The following is an 18,817-nucleotide window of genomic DNA, read 5'->3' as shown; positions in this document are numbered from 1 at the left end:
ACATTACCAAAAAAAAAAAGAGAAGAACCATATGATCCTGTCAATCGATGCAGAAAAGGCCTTTGACAAAATCCAGCACCCTTTCTTAATAAAAACCCTTGAGAAAGTCGGGATAGAAGGAACATACTTAAAGATCATAAAAGCCATTTATGAAAAGCCCACAGCTAACATCATCCTCAATGGGGAAAAACTGAGAGCTTTTTCCCTGAGATCAGGAACACGACAGGGATGCCCACTCTCACTGCTGTTGTTTAACATAGTGCTGGAAGTTCTAGCTTCAGCAATCAGACAACAAAAGGAAATCAAAGGCATCAAAATTGGCAAAGATGAAGTCAAGCTTTCGCTTTTTGCAGATGACATGATAGTATACATGGAAAATCCGATAGACTCCACCAAAAGTCTGCTAGAACTGATACATGAATTCAGCAAAGTTGCAGGATACAAAATCAAGGTACAGAAATCAGTTGCATTCTTATACACTAACAATGAAGCAACAGAAAGACAAATAAAGAAACTGATCCCATTCACAATTGCACCAAGAAGCATAAAATACCTAGGAATAAACCTAACCAAAGATGTAAAAGATCTGTATGCTGAAAACTATAGAAAGCTTATGCAGGTAATTGAAGAAGATATAAAGAAATGGAAAGACATTCCCTGCTCATGGATTGGAAGAATAAATATTGTCAAAATGTCAATACTACCCAAGCTATCTACACATTCAATGCAATCCCAATCAAAATTGCACCAGCATTCTTCTCGAAACTAGAACAAGCAATCCTAAAATTCATATGGAACCACAAAAGGCCCCGAATAGCCAAAGTAATTTTGAAGAAGAAGACCAAAGCAGGAGGCATCACAATCCCAGACTTTAGCCTCTACTACAAAGCTGTCATCATCAAGACAGCATGGTATTGGCATAAAAACAGACACATAGACCAATGGAATAGAATAGAAACCCCAGAACTAGACCCACAAACGTATGGCCAACTAATTTTTGACAAAGCAGGAAAGAACATCCAATGGAAAAAAGACAGTCTCTTTAACAAATGGTGCTGGGAGAACTGGACAGCAACATGCAGAAGGTTGAAACTAGACCACTTTCTCACACCATTCACAAAAATAAACTCAAAATGGATAAAGGACCTGAATGTGAGACAGGAAACCATCAAAACCTTAGAGGAGAAAGCAGGAAAAGACCTCTCTGACCTCAGCCGTAGCAATCTCTTACTCGACACATCCCCAAAGTCAAGGGAATTAAAAGCAAAAGTGAATCACTGGGACCTTATGAAGATAAAAAGCTTCTGCACAGCAAAGGAAACAACCAACAAAACTAAAAGGCAACCAACGGAATGGGAAAAGATATTTGCAAATGACATATTAGACTAGTATCCAAAATCTATAAAGAGCTCACCAAACTCCACACCCGAAAATCAAATAACCCAGTGAAGAAATGGGCAGAAAACCTGAATAGACACTTCTCTAAAGAAGACATCCGGATGGCCAACAGGCACATGAAAAGATGTTCAACGTCGCTCCTTATCAGGGAAATACAAATCAAAACCACACTCAGATATCACCTCACGCCAGTCAGAGTGGCCAAAATGAACAAATCAGGAGACTATAGATGCTGGAGAGGATGTGGAGAAACGGAAACCCTCTTGCACTGTTGGTGGGAATGCAAATTGGTGCAGCCGCTCTGGAAAGCAGTGTGGAGGTTTCTCAGAAAATTAAAAATAGACCTACCCTATGACCCAGCAATAGCACTGATAGGAATTTATCCAAGGGATACAGGAGTACTGATGCATAGGGGCGCTTGTACCCCATGTTTATAGCAGCACTCTCAACAATAGCCAAATTATGGAAAGAGCCTAAATGTCCATCAACTGATGAATGGATAAAGAAATTGTGGTTTATATACACAATGGAATACTACGTGGCAATGAGAAAAAATGAAATATGGCCTTTTGTAGCAACGTGGATGGAACTGGAGAGTGTCATGCTAAGTGAAATAAGCCATACAGAGAAAGACAGATACCATATGGTTTCACTCTTATGTGGATCCTGAGAAACGTAACAGAAACCCATGGGGGAGGGGAAGGAAAAAAAAAAAGAGGTTAGAGTGGGAGAGAGCCAAAGCATAAGAGACTCTTAAAAACTGAGAACAAACTGAGGGTTGATGGGGGGTGGGAGGGAGAGTAGGGTGGGTGATGGGTATTGAGGAGGGCACCTTTTGGAATGAGCACTGGGTGTTGTATGGAAACCAATTTGACAGTAAATTTCATATATTAAATAAATAAATAAATAAATAAATAAACATTTTTAAAAAATAAATAAAAATCCATCACCAAAGCCAAGGTCATCTACATTTTATGTTATTTTCAAGAACTTTTCTAATTTTGCATTTTTATAGTTAGGTCTATGATCCATTTAAATTACTTTTTGCAGAAGATATAATGTATTTGTCTTCATTATTATTATTATTATTTTTTGCATATGGATGTCCAATTGTTCCAGCAGCATTTTTTTTTTTAAGTAGGCTCCATGCCCAGCGCAGAGCCCAATGCAGGGCTTGAACTCATGACCCTGAGATCAAGACCTGACCTGAGATCAAGAGTCAGACGCTTAAACAACTGAGCCACGCAGGTGCCCCCCAGCAGAGTTTTTTGAAAAGACTATTCTCCATTTAATTATCTCTTCTCCTTTGTCAAAGATTCATTAACTAAATTCACTTGGGTAGATGTCCATAGAATCAGTATTGATCATCTCTCCTTTTCTAATATGAGCAATTTGTGTCTCCTCTACTTTTTTCTTAGTTATTGTGTTAGAGATTTAGAAATTTTATTGATCTTTTTAAAGAATCAGCATTTACTTTTGTTCACTTTTGTTGACTTTTCCTTACTCTTCGTTTTCCTGTTTTTATGATTTCTATTCTTCTACTTGATTTAGGTTTACATTTCTCAGCTTTCTTACTTTTTTAAGGTGAAAATTCTTTCCAGGCTTCTTCTTTGACCCATGTCACATATAGGTATGTGCTGTTTAATCTCCAGATTAGAATTTTAGAATTTTCCAGCTATCCTTTTGTTATTGATTTTAATTTAATTTTATTGTGGGTTGGAAGCATACTTTGTATGATTTTTATTCTTTGAAATTTGATAAGGTGTGTTTTACAAGCCGGAATGTGGTCTATGTTAGTGAAAATTTTTTGTGAATTTAAAGACAATATGTATTCTTCTATTTTTTGATAAAATATTATATAAGTATCAATTAAATCCAGTTAAATTATGATGCTGTTCATTTATTTCAACTATATGCTTGCTGATTTTCTACCCACCAGTTCTGTCAATTACTAATAGAAGGGAGTTGGTGTCTCCAACTATAAAAAGGGATTTGTCTATTTTCCCTTGCAGTTCTATTAGTTTTTGTTTCATGTACTTTGGCGCTCTGTCTTTATGTGGATATATGTTAAAAATTGTTATGTCTTCTTGGAGAGTTTATTTTTTTACTATTATACAATGCCCCTCTTTATCTTTGCTATTTTGTCTCGTTCTAAAGTCTGCTTTGTCTGAAATTAATAAAGATACTCCAGCTTTCTTTTGATTGATTTTACCATTATGTCTTTCTCCATCTACTTTTCCAGTTTACACCCTTAATATGTTAATCATATTTTATTAAAATTCCCTATCTGATAATCCCCAAATTGCTGTCATATATGGTATATGGTCTGGTTTTCATGAATGCTTTGTGTCTTCAGCACTAGTGGGGGAGGGGCAGAAATAGAAAGAAAGAGTCCCAAGCTGAGAGTGGAGCCCAATGCAGGGCTCAATCTCTTAACCATGAGATCACGACCTAAGCCAAAGTCAAGAGTCAGATGCTTAATGGACTGAGTCATCCAGACACCCCAGACTGTGTTTACTCTTGCCTGTTAGCATACCTTGTAGTTTTTCTTTTGCTGTTGTTGAAAGCTGACATGATGTAACTGGTAATGGGATCTGAAGTAATCAGGTTTCATTGTGAAGTTTCATGGTAATTTAGTTAGGAATTGGGTTGTTTAAGGTTTGTTGTAGCTGGTGATACCAGAGATTTTAGTTTCCCCTGGTTTCCTTGGTGCTTTTTTTCTTTTTCTTCCCATCTTGTTCTTGGTTTTCCCAAGAATTCTTTCTTAGTTTTATCTTGCACTCTCTTAGTTGTGATTTGCTGTTATCCTGGAGCCCTGTTGATGTGATGGTAAGGTATTGGTTAGGGGAGGCATTTTTCAATACACGATTGAATTTCCTGTTTTTAGTGGTCCTGGTCCCTGGGCTCTGACCTCCAGAAACATTCCTTAATCTCATCCCCCACCCCCCTCCTGCCCCATTCCTTTAGGTGAACCCGGACCACAGACAGTCACTTCTTACCTAATTCTCCTTCCCTCAGATAAGATAAGGCTCTGGCAAAGTAGCTTCCCTTGAGAGCATTCCTTCGTTATGGAAAATGCTCTGTGTTTCTTTCAAATGACTACTTTTTCCCTGCCCTTGCCTGAAGCATGAGGGCATTTTTCTCTGGTTTTCTCTGTGAAAATCTGCTGAAGCTCCTGTGGGTAAAACTGATGAAACTGTGGGGGTCCCCAAGAAGTTTTTAGCTTTCAACCTGGTCTACACTCATCCTTCAGCAATTTGTCAGTTTCTACCAGTTATTTGCTCCAGTGACTTTGGCTCCAGGTTAGATGAACACAGTTGCAATGCTCTATATCTGTCCATCTTTCCAGCTTGGGGGATGGCAGTTTGCCCTATGATCTTGATGAGGTTTTAGGATGATGGGGGAGTTCAGACCTGATGGCCAAAAAGAATTCTTAAAGATGTCTTTGGGACAATAAGATGATTTTATTAAAGCATGGGGACAGAACCTGTGGGCAGAAAGAGCTATATTGGGGTTGTGAAAAATTGACTGTTTATATACCACAGGACTGGGGGAAGTAAAGAAAGTCAAAAGGAAGTTTCTTAAAAGGATTTTCCATATGCTAACAACTAACAGATTACTGGAGCTTAGCTATTGTCAAGCTAAGATTGTTTTTCCCTCTAGGAAAGCACTAACATTAAACAGTGGAGAGTTTCTGGACATTAGGCTTTTGATAAGATTGTCCTTTTCTTATAATTGTACCAAGATATTTGTAAACTGATGGAGATTCTATCAGTTTAACCATTTGTTTTCTGTCCTTTCCTTTGTTCCTGGGTAGCCAGGAGTGCCTGAAGAATGTCACACATATCCCACCTGGGGTGAGAGAGGTGTTAATGCTAGCTTGTGCTTTTCCCCTCAACATGACTTATGCTACCTCATCAGTCTCAATCCTCTGATGGGTCTAAGAAAAGTCTTTGATTTCAGTTTCTTCAGCTTTTTTCTTTTTGTGAGAATGAGAGTGATGACTTCTAAGCTCTTTACATGTTAGAAGTGACACCAAATGTCCATAAATAATTTTAAACATATCTGCAAAATATAAACCTAGATGAGAGAAAACATATAATCAAATAAGTGTCTTGGTATATATGGAGTCTTAGGCCCTACTATCACTTTCCCAGGACACACAGAGATTTTGTCACTTGCTCCATCTTCTGATGTTTTAGGACAATTTCTAGAATTTACAATGTGGCCTGTGGGTAATCTACAAAGCAGGTCACTCTTGCCAACCCATTCTCCCCGAGGCTCCAGGGCACTCACAAAATTTACTCTTTTTTTTTTTTTAAACTTAGTTGTCTTATTATTTAAGTATGGCAAGTCCAGCAGATCAGGGTATGACTGACACTAAAAAGATAGTTGTTGGGGCACCTGAGTATCTCAGGGTTAAGTATCCAGCTCCTGATTTCCAATCAGGTCATGATCTCATGGTTCATGAGCTCAAGCCCCACATTGAGCTCTGCAGTGACAGCATTGAGCCTGCTTAGGATTCTCTCTCTCTCTCTCTCTCTCTCTCTCTGTCTCAAAATTAATAAGTAAACATTTAAAAATTAAAATAAAAAGATAGTTATTAAGCTCGAGATCCCAAGAAATACACCTCACCATGGAGAGTTACAAAAAGAAATACCGGGTTTGGTCAGGAGGCGGAGAGAGCAAGGGGGACAAATAATAATATGCAAGAGATTTTATTGTGATTCCCATGTGAAGAAACAGGCAAGGCAGAATTGGCTAGTTTGAATAATTTCAGTGAGCTGTGGGGCATAGGGCTTGTCCCTAGTCCTGGGGAAGTTAAGGCAGAGGATAGTGGCCTGGAGTGTGAGAGCCCAAGGAGGAGGTGGTGGGGGTGTAGAATTCCAATCAGTTGGTATGTTTTTGAAAAGTGAACTCTTAGGAAGAAGAATCTTCCCAAATATAAGAGTGAGGGGTGATGAGGGAGGCAGGAGGCCAAGATCAGGAGATTCAGGCATGTCATCATGTGTCAGAACAAACAAGGCAATTTCAGCATCTCCAGGTAGAGCAAATGTTAAAGCATAAAGTTTACAGAAGCTACAAACATGGTTAATGCAGTTAATGCATTTCTCCACACACCCAAATGTACCTGATGGTGGCAAAAGTGAGAAGGAATCATTTCCCACTTGCTTTACCTAGCATTATAAAATTTGAAAAACAAAAATCCATCCCATCTTGCTTAGCCTTTAAACCCACTTTTCTAAAAATTATTTGGTTCTCATCACAGTTCATCTCTGCTATTGCCCTTGGGATAAATTTGTATTCAAGAATTGAGTGGAAAATGCTTCTCTGTAACAGACTTGTGCATGGGGGAAATTATTGTTGTAGGCATTCATAATTTGAGAACAATCAGTCTCTTCCTTAGGGAGAGAATCTAAGTAATTAAAAATTATGATTATTAATGTAAGAATAATGGAATGGTTCTCCTGCTATTTCCTAACAGCATTAAGACGTCTTTAGCCACAAAAGATTTGTAGGAAGAATAGTGAATTGACAACCTAAGATAGAAACTAATTTGGAATACAATTAATTTTGGTTCTCTTGAAAAGTAATACATTTTACATTATGGCAAATGGTTGCAACTAATTACTGTCTGAGGAATACTTGTAAATTGGTTATTTGTTCTTTATTTAATATAGTTTCTATGATTGCTCGAACTCTTATTTATGGGAAGGTCTGGTTTTCAATTTAAAATAATTACTAGAAAAAGAAGAGGACACAATTTTGCTATGAAGCAGTGGTCATGTACAAACAGGGACAACTCTGGGAGGCGCTAATGGTTGGCAGAGTTTATCTTCCCTGCCTTCTGCTTCTCATCAGGACATGCCTTCCACCCACCTATACTGTGTACAGTGCTTCTGCATTTATACCCACTGCTTAGACAGCCCACAGGCTCCTCCCTAAAGAACAACCAATAATTAAATAATGAAAGCCTTGCTTGTTATGCACCAAGCTTAAGTTGAATGCTTTACTATTATTACTGCATTAATTTCCAACCAATCTTATAAGGTAAAAGCTGTTTTTATTTGAAAGATGAGGAAACTGAGGCAAAGAGATTCAGTAACTTAGCCAAGATCACCCCAGCTAGTTAAGTATTAGAGCCTTTCAAAGAAAGCATTCTGACTCCAGAAGAGGCTTTAATAGTCAAGCTATCCTGGCTCCCAATATGCCTGTCCCCCATGGTTCATTTTTGCTAATGCAGAAATCTGTGCCAAGCAATGATCATGCTTGTCATTGTACATGCTTCCCCTTTAGCACAGTCTGTATCAGTAGGATCCATTGGTTTTCTACAGGTCTGCCTTAGTCAGGCACATTTAGAGGGACTGAAGGGCCCATATCACTGTCAGGTATTAAAACCACTAACCATGATACCAAAATTAAAATGTGTGGAAACAAAATAAAGCAGCAAACAACTGCCATTGTGGACTTTTTTCCCTCTAGAAACACAAAAGCTATTGAGGAAAAGTTTATCCCTGAGTAATCTATTTTTTACCCAATATCAAAATTGATATGAATCAATGAGGAGACTGTTCTAATACCAAATAAATACCATGTCATTTTTTAAGCCCACCATGAGCTTGGGGCCCTGACAAAAGATGTCCCTTTTCTCCACTGCCATCTTGCTCCCTCCAGTGCCTCACAATGGAGGGAGTCCACCCTCAGATCACAGAACTGACCCTAACTCTTTAATAACAGGCTGAGTTAATCAATTGCATTAATGGCAATTATTCACTTCTCTTTTCATTCACATTCTGTCATGTGACTTTGCAGCTCCTCTTACTAAGGAAGCAAGGGCTGAAGTGTTTAGTCTATAGAAAGAAAGTGGTGATATCTCAGTTTTGATCCTAGTACTCAAGAATCTTTGCATGTTTCCACTTACTCTCTTTTGCCAATAGCATTTCCGTAAAAACACACCCAACCTAGTCTGATGAAGTGTCAGAGTCATGAGGAATGAGCTTAGTTACTTCAGTTGACCAGCCAAGGCAAGCCTAGATTTACGAATCATCGGCTGACTCCTCAATTGTTAATAAATCCAAACAAGACAGTGAAACCACCTTGCCAACATGAAAAGTTAATCTCAGGCACAGCAGGTACAGATACATATTACTATGCACTACTAAGATTTTTGTAGTAATTTATTATACAGCATTATTGTGGCAATACATTTTGATGCAGAATTTTTGGTTTTGGTATGAAGTAATAGAATCTTGAATATGCTTTTCATGGGAGCTATGGGCCATTTGAAATTAAATACATTTCAACTTGATCGATCCTAAATAAGGAACTATTTTTCCCCTCACACCCATCCATACTTTTGCATTTTATTTTAATTTTCAGTTTAAAAAAAATCTCAAATCTGTACATTAATGAAATCACAGACAAATCTAACTTGGTATCAAAGATATAAGTAACTCCCCAATATAAACTGAAATTAAGTTTGGAAACTTAAATAGATTAAATTATATGTTGGAACTAGCATCCAATATTTCCCCAAAGTTCTCAAATCTTGACAAAGCAGATTTATCACAATTGTAATAAAAACCTGAAGCTAAGATTTTGTTTTGTTTTATTTTGTTTTTCTCAGAACACTTCTCTTTACTTTCTCTTCTTTTGAGCTTGAATAAGTTAGCCCATCAGTTACTGCTTTGGAGGTTAAAAAATAATGGGACAGATTTCTAGTTTCTGTGTTGTATTTATCAAGTATTTCCTTATTTCTTCAAAACATGGACTCATATTTTTGCATGTCACAAACTAACACTTTCAGTGATAAGCTTAATTACTTTGGATCTTTCTGTCAGAGCTATTTAAAAACCAAAACAGGACTGAGACTTCTCACAGTATACTCTTATACAGGGAAAGTATTCAACTGACTTATCTTTGTGCATTGAAAGCAGAAAAATCTGGGTAAATGGTATCAAATGTTCAGTCACTAATTGGGACAGATATCTTTACCTTTAAGACTATTCCCGTTAAGAGACTTTCCCAAGATGACCAAATCTGCTGAACACAACCACCAGCACCACCCTGAGATGCCACAGCTGTCATTTCTGTTGATACAGCATATACCAAGAAGATTTTTCTAGAAGACAATAACTTTGAATTCTTCATCTCATTCATGAAAAGAAATCAGGCTAGATATGTCCTAAAAGAATATTTTTATGTGGCTTCAAATGGATTGTTTAGAAGAAGGTCTTGTTTGCATTTCAGTGCTTCTATTTTTAGGGTCCAACAGGACTTCAGGAATGCAGGACAGTGAAAGGCAATTAAAAGTAAATACATTGCTCAGCGTATTTGCAAATCACTGGGAATGATGTGTTTTAGATTAACTCAATTTTTAGTTTACTTCCCCTGGTAGTATTCTTGTGAAACCACCTTAACCCATACTGTCTTCAGTCTCAGACTTTGCCATGACCTCTTGACATCTGCATGCATCTTCTCCTAGAGCTAAAAAGGAACATGAGAGCTTGATGTCACTGTAGGGATCTTTATCACTTGCATTTTCTTCTTTTTTTTTTTAATCTCCACATGGCACTTTCACATAGCAGATAGTCAGAAAATACTGACTGACTAAACTCATAGATGCTTTAGTTTCCCTTGTGGTGAAATGGGTTTGTAAACCCTCTCTTGTATTCCAGCACATTGTGTTTACCTATGACAGATAACAGATGCTCCAGAACTGATTGTTGAGTAAATAAACAAAAGGTGCAAAGGGAGTAATAGAGGGAGAGGAGGAGGGGAAGAGAGAAAGAGGGAGGAAGAGAAAGCTGTTCCTCATCAAGCAGGCTGGGTCCTCAAACTCACCACACCTCCAGAAAAATGACATTTTATTTCAATATTTGGACGTTTACAAACTTTCAATCTTGGTCCATGTGCTTAGCCTCTCTAAGTTTTCCTAGTTAATCACCTGTGATTCTAATCTCCAGGAGATGGGGGAATTATGGAAGGAAAGAGTAGAGAGAGGGCAGGAGGAGAAGGATGAAGAGGAAAAGGAAATAAAAAAAATTAATGAAAATGTTACAAAAGAAAACAAAATGTCTTTTCTTTTTTTAATATGAAATTTATTGTCAAATTGGTTTCCATGCAACACCCAGTGCTCATCCCAACAGGCGCCCTCCTCAATGCCCATCACCCACCGTCCCCTCCCTCCCACCCCCCATCAACCCTCAGTTTATTCTGTTTTTAAGAGTCTCTTATGGTTTGGCTCCCTCCTTCTAGAACTTTTTTTTTTCCTTCCCCTCCCCCATGGTCTTCTGTTAAGTTTCTCAGGATCCACATAAGAGTGAAAACATATGGCATCTGTCTTTCTCTGTATGACTTATTTCACTTAGCATGACACTCTCCAGTTCCATCCACATTGCTACAAAAGGCCATATTTCATTCTTTCTGATTGCCAAGTAGTATTCTATTGTGCATATAAACCACAATTTATTTATCCATTCATCAGTTGATGGACATTTAGGCTCTTTCCATAATTTGGCGATTGTTGAGAGTGCTGCTCTAAACGTTGGGGTACAAGTGCCCCTATGCATCAGTACTCCTGTATCCCTTGGGTAAATTCCTAGCATTGCTATTGCTGGGTCATAGGGTAGTTCTATTTTTAATTTTTAATTTTTTGAGGAACCTCCACACTGTTTTCCAGAGTGGCTGCACCAGTTTGCATTCCCACCAACAGTGCAAGAGGATGCCTGTTTCTCCACATCCTCTCCAGCATCTATAGTCTCCTGATTTGTTCATTTTAGCCACTCTGACTGGTGTGAGGTGATATCTCACTGTGGTTTTGATTTGTATTTCCCTGATGAGGAGTGATGTTGAGCATCTTTTCATGTGCCTGTTAGCTATCTGGATGTCTTCTTTAGAAAAGAGTCTATTCATGTTTTCTGCCCATTTCTTCACTGGATTATTTGTTTTTCAGGTCTGGAGTTTGGTGAGTTCTTTATAGATTTTGGATAATAGACATTTGTCTGATATGTCATTTGCAAATATCTTTTCCCATTCCATCAGTTTCCTTTTAGTTTTTTTGATTGTTTCCTTTGCAGTGCAGAAGCTTTTTATCTTGATGAGGTCCCAATAGTTCATTTTTGCTCTTAATTTCCTTGCCTTTGGAGATGCGTCATGTAAGAAATTGCTGCAGCTGAGGTCACAGAGGTTTTTTTCCTGCTTTCTCCTCTAGGGTTTTGATGGTTTCCTGTCTCACATTCAGGTTCTTCATCCACTTTGAGTTTGTTTTTGTGAATGGTGTAAGACAGTGGTCTAGTTTCATCCTTCTGCATGTTGCTGTCCAGTTCTCCCAGCACCATTTGTTAAAAAGACTGCCTTTTTTCCATTGGATATTCTTTCCTGCTTTGTCATAGATTAGTTGCCCAAACCTTTGTGGGTCCAATTCTGGAGTCTCTATTCTATTCCATTGGTCTATGTGTCTGTTTTTGTGCCATACCATGCTGTCTTGATAATCACAGCTTTGTAGTAGAGGCTAAAGTCTGGGATTGTGGTGCCTCCCTCTTTGGTCTTCTTCTCCAATATTATTTTGACTATTCAGGTTCTTTTGTGGTTCCATACAAATTTTAGGATTGCTTGTTCTAGCTTCTAGAAGAATGCTGGTGCAATTTTGATTGGGATTGCATTGAATGTGTAGATAGCTTTGGGTGGGATTGACATTTTAACAATATTTATTCTTCCAATCCATGAGTACGGAATGTGTTTCCATTTCTTTGTATTTTCTTCAATTTCCTTCATAAGCTTTCTGTGGTTTTCAGCATATGGATCTTTTACATCTTTGGTTAGGCTTATTCCTAGGTATTTTATGATTCTTGGTGCAATTTTGAATGGGGTCAGTTTCTTTGTCTTTCTGTTACTTCATTATTAGTGTACAAGAATGCAGCTGATTTCTGTACATTGATTTTGTATCCTGCGACTTTGCTGAATTCATGTATCAGTTCTAGCAGACTTTTGGTGGAATCTATCAGGTTTTCCATGTATAATATCATGTCATCTGCAAAATGTCTTTTAAAATAGCATCCAGTCAATCCTGGTCCTTCATAGATTTTCTGTCTTTTCACTTTTTTCATATATATTTGAATCTATTTGTTCTTAAGATGCTCTGTGGCATCTGTCTCTATATTGCTACAATCACTGTGGGAAGTCATGGAGCTCCCAGTTACGGGTCTGTTGAACTGGAGCAGATGCCAAGGGCACTGCTTAGCACAGTGCTGAGAGGCAGGCATATGAGGTGGAGGGTGAGACCCCCACTCCACTACACAAACATACTGAATTTTTACTACCTTTGGTATTTTGAGATGACCTTTTTGACCTCTAAGGACTTTTCTCATACCCACATGCCAGCTGCCCATCTCACCAATTGAATGAAATGTGTGAAATGCCTTCTGTCCAAGATGGGCAAACCCTCCCCGAATTTTGGAAAGGAGGAAAAAGTAGGGGACCAAGCAGAGAAGCCTATTATCTAAGCACCTTAGCTTTTACACAGGAAGGATTCTGATGAGTGTCAACAAGCCTAACAACCTCTCAGAGCCTGAAAGACCCTCAGTGAAAGCAAACAGGGGCTCCTCCAGCCCAGAGCCTCTCCTGCCCTTACCCAGGCCCAGGAGCTTTGTGCTCGCCTCTGCTCTTCCACTCACAGCCACTTTTCATGCAGCTCTCCAGACTGCCAGCTTTCACAGATTAAAAAGAAACAATTCCTTCTGAGGCAGATGGAGATGAGTAAAACTCGGCTTACTGTCCAAGGCCCATCCTTCACAATGAAGGCAATTTTTCTGATGCCCTGTATTTCTTTCATTTTAGTGTTATCAAGAGTTCATATTCATGTTCCATACTCTTTGGCCTTTCCAAACATTGAGCATGTGATGTTCTACTCTTGTAATATCACATTTGGCAAAAGGTATAAACAAAATTACAGACCATGAGGTACAAAAGATAATAAAACATACTGGTTTTGAGCAATATGAGATGGTGAATGCAGTCTGCACATTTAGAAACCTGTGAATCTCAAATGCTGCCCTCTGAATCCCCATCATAAATTTTGGTCTTGCTCAGGAAATCTGCTGTAATTCCCTTCCTCTAATTATACAGCCTGAGCAAAAAGAGAACTGTGCTTTTCTTATAAACTCTCACCCTTAACGAAAAGCTTCCTGCAAAAGCCAAGCCCCCATTTTTCTTTCAGATTAACACTGCTATTTGTGTCCTAATATTAAGTGGCCTATTGTCACTCTCATAGAGCAAATAGGTAGGCCAGCAAAAATCATACATTTCAGTCATTAGCTTTTATAGGTAAGTGATGCTCACTCACAAAGATATATATCTTTGTATAAAGAAAAACACTTGAGGTACAAACACCTCCAGTTTATGTCTTAGAAAGGAATTTTGATTTTGAAATCAGCTTTGATCTGGGAGGAGACATATACTCTCTGGCTCATGAGAAACTGATTTCTGTTCCTCCTACTCTCCTACCATATCTCTAATTGAAGGAAAATGCCTGCAGTATCTTGAAGACATGGCACCATTGATTCTACAATTATATATCAGTCTAAAAGTGAATATCCAAAAAAATAAAAATAAAAATAAAGTGAATATCCCTAAGAGAGGTTACAAGCCAATGGATGCAAAAACATTCATAAATAAGCTTTTGTCAAAAATATGGAAATAAGAGGTGTGCCTGGGTGGCTCAGTTGGTTGAGTACTTCACTCCTGATTTCAGCTCAGGTCATGATCTTAGGTTTGTAAGATGCAGCCCCGCATCAGGCTCCACACTGACAGTGTGGAGTCAGCTTGCAATTCTCTCTCTCTCTCCCTCTCCTTCTCTCTATTTCTCTCTTAAAATAAATAGAGAAACATTAAAAAACAGATGGGGTTGCCTGGGTGGCTCAGCTGGTTAAGTGTCTGACTCTTGGTTTTGGTTCAGGTCATGATCTCATGGTTTCATGAGTTCAAGCCCCACATCAGGCTCCACACTGTCAGTGCTTGGAATTCTCTGTCTCCCTCTCTTTCTACCCCTTCCCCACTTGTTTCTCTGTCTCTCTCAAAATAAATAAACTTTAAAAAAATAAATAAATAAAAATAAAAAATAAAAAATGGAAACAGGAAAAAACAGACTGTCACAGGACATTTGAAGGTAAGGAGGTAACATGAAAGATGGCATCAACAAAGGGTGTCTGGGATATTAGAGACAAGTATCACCTATGTTCCTCTAAACCAACTCTTCTAAGACATCTTGTCAGAAGTACATACCCTAGATGGACCTTGCCAAAGGTTGCTGCAAAGAATGATCTTATCCATGTGCATTGGCTGGTTTGTCTGAGCTTCATTACCAAAACATCTCTGTAAGATCCAATGTAAGTAAAATAATCAGTTTACCTTCATGTCTAAGACATTTCTGTGGATGTTATATAATTTTTTCTTGCAGATTTATAGAAACACCTATTAATTCAAATAGTCTAAAGATCTCATTTGTTTATTTCAAAGAAAATGTGCCCTTTATGGCCTTTTTGTGTGGATGAGCAAGCACCCTCATTCACCATGCCCTTCTCCTGCTAATTCTTGAGATAATCAGGTCATAAACTGCTCCTAACCCAACTGGGAGGAGAGAGAAAAGGGAAAGAGAAGAATGCCTTCTGAAAATTCCAAGCAAGAGATGAATGATGACCATGCTATGAATAGCTACACATAAATCTCAACACTTTTTAGTCCATTGCTTGCCCTGAATGAAAGAGCTGAGTAAAAACCTCATAGCACCACAGAGAGCTTTAGGCACATTCTATAATTAGCAGTAAATGGCTTCCCCAGAAAATCCCCTCTATGTTATTGACCTTCATCCAGAAAATGTATCCTGGCTTTATTTATTTATTTTTTTTCTCTAACACTGCAAATTAAAGGGCAGCATAAAACAACTGGAACTTTCCCTTGGCCAGTCAGCCCTTATGGTCTCCACATCAAAGGAAAGCCATTGTTTTATCAAATATCCATCAGCTCAATGATCTTGTCTAATCAAATGTTTTAAGATTAAAATATTGGCTCCTTAAACAGCCATGTATCCAATTGGTTGTGTGGAGCATCCATTACCACTGACCAAATGATTTGTTGTTTTTAATTAAATCCAGTAACAGTCATTGCCACTTTTGCACTAATCTTGAATACTGCAGTGTTTTTAGAGATGATGAATCTAGTTTCAATAAAGCAATGTGCAAAGTCCCTTTCTTATTAAATTTAAATTAGTTGGAGAATTTAAATAAATCATCACTGAAAAAAAGAGTGAGCAAATATTATCAGCTCAATAAATCTATCCCTATACACTGAAGAAGATAAGCTTATATTAACTGCTAGGCTGCATATGAAAGTTACAGAGAGATGCATCTAGTGAAGTACTTGGGGAAATAACTCATAAATGAAATACTAAGATACCAAGGGAACATTTCTTTTATATTTTATCTTCCAGTGTTCTATTCCAGTTGCACTGCTTCTGCTTTTCCCTCCGACCTCACTCATAGCACTTATAAATTATTGTCAACATGATCTACCATTTTTATGGCAAAAGTAACCCATAAAGCAAAAAGAAAAAAAGAAAAAGGAGATGATGACTAAAAGGGCTTTAAGTGTATTTTTAAACCCTATATACCACTACACAGTTCACTTCCATAAGAACTTAAAGTTTTTAAAATGTGTTTCCTTCCTGAAAAGAAGGAAAATACAGAAGGCCATAGTTTTAACACAAAAACACTTTAGTAAATTGTAAAGATTTGAAATTGGAAAATAGCACAGTGGTCATGTTGATTTACTATCCTAATAATCTCATCAAACATTATATATTGTCATCTTTATTACACACATCTCTTACTACTCTTTAAAATTCCACAATGCTGCTTATTCTCCCCAAATACACATAGATGCACACACAAACACCAGTAACAGACAATTCTCCCATAATCACATACTCACTCACAGGGATAAAACACTGTGATATTGTGATTTATAAGAAATATGTATTTGCTCATTCAGATAACTAAAATATATATCGCAAATATATTTGCTCTTCATCCATGGTTCCTGGCTCACAGCTCTCATAACCCTAGGAACTTCCTAAGTGTTGAGAGTGGTAACATGTCTTTTGTTATGTTAATGAGATGGTTTTTAGACCCCACCTAAGACTGAGGCCAATTGCCAGGGAGATCAACCAGGTGATTAGAGGGTTGGAATTTTCATTCCCAACAACCCCCATTACCTCCACTTGTAGGGAGAAGAAAGAAAGGGGATCTGGAATTTTAATCACAATGGCCAATGACTTAGTTAATCATAACTACATAAAACCATAAAAACCCCAGAGGACAGGATTTTGGTCCTTTTTTTGAAGAACTTCCACATTTGAAGAACCAGAATGCTTCTGTGTGCCCCAAAGCTGGACCCAACCTCCACAAGGACAGAAGCTCCTTTGTTCAGGACTTCATCTTCTATCACTTCATCTAGCTGTTAATTGGTATCCTTTACCATATCAACTAATGAACTAATAACAGTAAGTGTTTCCCTGAGTTCTGTGAGTCATTCTAGCAAATTAATGGAACCAAAGGAAGATGTTGTTGGAACCCGGGACTTTTGACTGGTATCTGAAGTGGGAGGTAAGGGTCAGATAGATAGATAGGTAGATATTGTCAGATATCTAGGTAGATATTGTCAGAATTGAATTGAATTCTCAATCACCCTGCTGGTGTCTAGGAATTGTTTGGTTCCCCATCCCTCAACATTGAAATTGGGTCCCAAACCCTATAAGAAACACAATGCTGATTCCTTTCCATTTTTACTACTTTCTTCAGAGAGGTAAGCATATGCCATGTTCCAATATTCTGTTGAATGTTATAACTGGTAGGAACATTAGAAATGATATAATTTAGGCATGCCTGCATGGGTCAGTTGGTTAAGTCTCCAACTTTCACTCAGGTCATAATCTCGTGGTTTGTGAGTTTGTGAGTTCAAGCCTTATGTCAGGCTCTGTGCTGTCAACTCAGAGCCTGGAACCTGTGTCTGGAATCTGTGTCTCCCTCAATCTCTGTTCCTCTCCCGCTCGCACTCTGTCTCTGTCTCTTTCAAAAATAAATAAACATTAAAAAAAAGAAGAAATGATATAATTTAAATGTGAGGAAACAAATTCAGAACAGTGAATCAATCACTTGTTAGATCATGGAACCATCAATGATTTCACTAAGAGTAGAATCCATATCATTATCTTCCAAGCCAAAATTCTTTCCATTATAGCAAATTATCTGTTTATTACAGGAAGTTTATTGAAAGAAACTAAAAATGAACAGAGTGTTAACAAGCCCTTTTGTTCAACTATATATCCCAATAGTTAAAACCAGAAGTAGATAAGACCACTTAACTCATGTTCTAACTCATGCTCTAACTCAAACCCATTGTTCTTATTTGTTATTGCACATTGATGAAGATGTTTTACAATGACTGGAACATTCCAATGACCAGACCAGAAAGCCATAGTAGCCAAGGAATGCTTAAAAGACCACATCCTACACATCATATCCCTTGCATATGATCATGTGCTAAACACTACGTGCTCTCTGCCTACTGTCTTACAGATACCCCCTGGACTTCTCCATATAATACTCTAGGTGTTCATCTTGTAGGCAGAGAGGTTTGTTGTTAAGGCTTGAGCCTGCCACCTCCCCTGCTTGCCTGGCACCCAATATAAATTTCTCCTTTTCTCTTTCAAACCCTTGTCTCTTCATTTATTGGCTTCTCTAGCAATTAGTTTATTCAAGTTTGTTTGGCAACTGTGTCAGCAAACCCAGACAGGAGCTACACTTTCAATCTTTCCAGTCTCCTCATGATTCCTTGGGACAGAGCAGTTGGCCAAGGCAGCAGGCCAGGGCTTACCCATTTGTTTCCTGAGTTAGTGGTTATGATAGATAGGTTACAAGAGGAGACACCAGGCTCATCCCTCACTTTTTATATCCAGAGTGTATTTGTTAGTACAGAAAGGAAGAGCTTCTAGGTCCAGAGTTTGAGCATGGTAAACTTAGAAAAGGAACAGATGAAAAAGAAACTTGACTTCAAGATATAACTCTAAGATTCACTATCTGTGTGGTGCTGAACAAATCATTGAACTTCATTTGGCTGCAATTTCTTCATTTAAAGAAGTCTGAATTATCCAGTGAGCTGTTTTCTTATAGTGATAAGCATCTGATAAACAACTGAATAGAAATATTAATTCCAGGGCATACAAATAACAATCATATTATTCTAATATAGCACCATGCATTCCAGTTCCTGAATTAGTCAAATGAAATCTAAAGAGGTTTAAATATCAGAATTGTTCATTGAAAGTGCCCCACACATATGAAATATAGGATTATTTTATTGCTGG

This window comes from Neofelis nebulosa, chromosome 7 (genome assembly GCF_028018385.1).
Source record: "Neofelis nebulosa isolate mNeoNeb1 chromosome 7, mNeoNeb1.pri, whole genome shotgun sequence".
In the NCBI taxonomy this organism is placed as follows: domain Eukaryota; kingdom Metazoa; phylum Chordata; class Mammalia; order Carnivora; family Felidae; genus Neofelis; species Neofelis nebulosa.
The sequence above is the reverse complement of the archived record's forward strand: the minus strand, read 5'-3'. Positions refer to the sequence as shown.